The 4,175-nt window shown below is 47.5% G+C and overlaps 1 long non-coding RNA gene across 1 annotated transcript; it reads right to left on the bottom strand.

The window, feature by feature from the left end:
• Positions 1-1,233: 1,233 nt before the first annotated feature.
• On the bottom strand, positions 1,234-3,947 carry LOC310752690. Its single transcript, XR_014543007.1, has 3 exons — positions 3,882-3,947; positions 3,642-3,726; positions 1,234-2,616 (listed from the first exon to the last, which is right to left on the bottom strand). It is a non-coding gene; the product is annotated as an uncharacterized lncRNA (long non-coding RNA).
• Between the last annotated feature and the right edge of the window lie 228 nt (positions 3,948-4,175).

Below are 4,175 nucleotides of genomic sequence, written 5' to 3'. Positions count from 1 at the left end.
ACTACGGCTTGCCCTTGGAGCTCCCAAGGCACTGTTGATACTGAGAGCCAAATGAGGCAATAGGCAACGGGAAATAAGGCGGGGGGGGGGGAGCTGGCCAAGTGGACAGAGAGGGGCTTTTTTTAAGAAAAGAAAAGAAATTCAAAGAGCAAAGTGAACAATGCCTTACCCTCTACATCCCCCAGGTGATCACAGTGGTGGCACACTATGAGAGGTCCCCCGTGGACCAGAAGAACGACTTCTGTCCATGAGAGCTGAGTCTTGTAGGCCCAACTCTGTGCAACTCCTTCCCACAAGAAGTCAGCCAGGCACTGTTCCTGCTGAGTTTCAGGTGTCCTTCCGACAACCATTTTGTTTCAAGAGGCCTTCTCATCATGAATGCTTCTCTGGTGTTTTTATTCCAAATTTCTGAGGTTTTAAATCCTTTGAGGTTTACCGTATTTTTCGCTCTATAAGACGCACCCGACCATAACACGCACCTAGTTTTAGAGGAGGAGAACAAGAAAAAAAAAATTCTCTCCCTCTCTGCACAGCACCTCCCCAGCAAAGCGGGAGGAGAAATGGAAGGGGCTCCGTTTCTCCTCCCGCTTTGCTGAAGGGGCACCGCGCAACTTTCCCTCTCTGCGCAGCGCCTCTCCAGCGAAGCGAAGTCAGAACAGCAAGAGGGATTGCTGTGCAGTGAAAGCAGCGATCCCTCTTGTTCTCCCGGCTTCAGCGATAGCTGCGCAGCCTGCATTCGCTCCATAAGACGCACACACATCCCCCCTTTTTAGGAGGGGGAAAGTGCATTATATAGCGAAAAATACAGTGCTTTATGTTTCAAATTGTGTATATCTTGTGCTTGAGCTGCCAAGGAGGGGGATGCATATGACCTAAGATTACAATCCCAGCTAGAGAAAACTTCAGGGGATGGAACTAGTCTCACAATTTGCATTTTGGAGCAGGCAATAATGAACTTTTGTGACATCACTACTTCCCTTCCAGTGTATTTAACATGATATGATGTCTCTTCTACCCTGGGTTGCTATAGCATCCTATTTTATATATATATATATATATATATATATATATATATATATATATATATATAATATTGTTGCACGCCCCCCCCAACAATAATGTTTTGAGTGGTGTGAGATTCCAGGAGCTCCAGGCACTTAACCCAGAGTTCGGTTTCCTTGGACTGAGGGACAGCAGAGACTGTGGTATCTTTAGAATATCTGGTTTATTTGCACATATATACACCCTGAATCTAAGGTGGAGGGGCTCACAGCATTAACACCCCAAGAACGTCTTGCTTCTCCCATAGCCACAACCTTGGATTCCAGCAGAAATCAGACTTGACTCTGTCTCTCAGCTGCCCAGCCTGCTTCTAGCTCTGACACACAACTCTCTGGGCTTTGTCCTTCTCATCAACAGCCAGGTGAGGAAGGGGAGTCCCATCCATTGGTTCTCTCGCACAGAGCCATTTTCTTTGTTTCCTTAACGGCCTATACTTAGGGGTCTTTTATGCCCCTTACCTGGCTGATTCAGCAATCGAATCCTTGCTGGATCCAAGAATTAGAAGAGTATCACCCTAACCCCCGCCCCCAGCAAACTCAAAACAATATGCACTTCCCGCTCTCTAGCCCGTCATTGTGACATCTTTATCATGCCATGCCCTTTTGCGTTATCTTGCTCTTATCTTTCTTAAAGAGGACAGCCCTAGACGTGGTCTCTTGTAAGGCTTTAGCAAGGACAGAGTTGGCACACCACACCCCAAACCCTAAATCAGCAGCCAATGCCTCTCTTTATCAATGCCTCTTTTTTTACTGGTTGTGTGCAGGGTATGTGTGTGTTTTATCCCGTACACAATCTCCCAAAACATTCCCTAGGATCTTTCCACACCTTAGAAGGCACAGGTGCTGGCAAGTTACTTTCCTAATAAAAGAGAATGTAATATTTCATTCCAGCCCAATCTCCATGCGGCGCAAGATTCCAGGGCGTTCCGGGCGCTTACCTGGGGTTCGTGTTTCCTTCACAATGAGGCACAATGGAGACTGCAGTGTCTTCAAGATATATGGTTTATTTACACATATATACAGCCTGAGCCTATGGTGGAGGGGTTCGCAGCATTAACACACCAAGAGGGCTTTTGCTTCCTCCATTCCCGCAAGCCTTGGATTCAAACAGAAATCAAACGCTGCTGTGTCTCCCACAGTCCCCATCTTTCTGCTCCCCCCCCGCCTCACTCACATTACTCCACTCGCTGCCCTCAACTTGGTGGGGACAGAGACCCTACCCATTTCTCATCTCGCACAGTGCCTCTTCCTTTGTTCCCTATCATCAAGAGGCTAGCTTGGCTATTCCAGGAATTAGAAAGGAATCCAGGCATTCACTCTAACCCCACCCTCCACCCCAAACTCATAACAGTAATTAAAGCGTGTGTCAGATTGAATTCATTATGGCCGTTTCCCTCTCTCGACCATGTATGGGTATTGATTTCACCAGTGGCTTGGGAGTCATGTAGTTTGATACCTTCTCTTTCATATTAACCAGACCTCTGCATACATACCGTTCAAAAAAGGACCCCAGGAGTATACTTTCAATCATCTTTGATTCCACAAGGCTGAGTTCCTATGACATTGGGTCAGAATACAAACTTACAGCAAACTGAGACAGTGCTTGTATGAGGAAGGTAGTTTTAAAACATGATTTGCAAAGAGCATGACAGGGGCATCTTCCCCGAGTATAATTTTGGATAAAGCAGAAACACAGTCCACAAATCCCATTGCTCGGAGGATAGTGTGGCATCATTTAGGTAGATGGATGGCTGTGTTTGTGTGTGCTTTAGGTTTAATCACTGTGTGTATTTGAACTGCCCATTTGAGATACATTAACCATTCCCCTGTGAAGTGCAGTTTCAGCTATGGCATTATTCAAGTGGGGGCAAAATATAAATAGTTTCTGTTCAGGGTTTCAGCCTCTCTATTCCACACACACATCCCAACAATCAGTCAGCATTCTGTGCCCACTGAGCATGCTCAGTCCTCAATGGGCTCTGCAATCAGTCAGCATTCTGTGTCCACTGAGCATGCTCAGTCCTCAATGGGCTCTGCAATCAGTCAGCATTCTGTGCCCACTGAGCATGCTCAGTCCTCAATGGAGTCTATGCTGGTTTTTGTCTCTCCATGTGGGGACCTTTACTGTGTAGGATGGATGCAATTGTGCCCAATGCCAGCTACATTAAATGTCTTCATTGGCTAGCTCTCTGCCACGCCAGGAGATACTGACGAATAGCTTATCAATATGAAACAGGAAGTTACTACCCAATGAGATAGGTACTTTCTACAGGTTGTAGATGGGGGGGGTTAGTCTAGATGTCATCTTTGGAGATGTCATCTTTGGAGACGTCCCCCTCCCCTGGCCAAACAGCCTGTGGTTTTATACCAATAAGATTGGATTCTGTAGAGGAAGAGACTGATTTGAATGGTCAAGCCACTAAAGAGAACAGCTGGAGATGCTTCCAGAAGGCAGACCTCCTCACTGACTGGATTTGATGTAACTGAGGAGCGTAAACGCTTAGAACAAGGGCCATCGCTTTGTGTTGGAGTTAGGAGACCCAGAGGCTTGAATCCGGAGCTAAGGCCTTGGGTACCCACCTAGAAACCAAATGGAGGAACAGGATCTGCTAGGCTGGCAGTGCTGTGAGTCCTCCCAACTTATGCTCATCATATATCAATCCCTCTTCACAGAAAACTCCAGTGGCGTAGCGTGGGGGGTGCAGGGGGGGCCGGCCGCACCGGGTGCAACATCTGGGGGTTAGGGTTAGGGGGCGCAAATCCATGGGTTAGGGGGCACAAATTACTTGCCTTGCCCCGGGTGCTGACAACCCACGCTACGCCACTGGAAAACTCTGGGAATTGTGGCTCTGTGAGGCGAAAAGGGGCCTCGTAAGAACTCTCAGCACCCTTAACAAATGATAGTTCCCAGGATTCTTTGCAGGGAGCCACAACTGTTTAAAGTGGTGTCATAGTGCTTTGAATGCAGGGTACGGATGTGGTCGCAGCCCCAGGCAGCAGCATCTCCTGTAGTTTCAACTGCAAGAGAAGCAGTGCTGGTCACCTCGTCTCAAGCCAGCCCTGGAAAGGACCCTTGCAAACTCCCTTAATCTTTAAGAAGCAATGCTTGCCTAT

The sequence above is a fragment of the Podarcis filfolensis genome (assembly GCF_964270895.1).
Source record: "Podarcis filfolensis genome assembly, chromosome: 2".
NCBI lineage: Eukaryota > Metazoa > Chordata > Lepidosauria > Squamata > Lacertidae > Podarcis > Podarcis filfolensis.
Note: the sequence above shows the minus strand (reverse complement) of the source record. Positions and strands in the feature narration are given on the sequence as shown.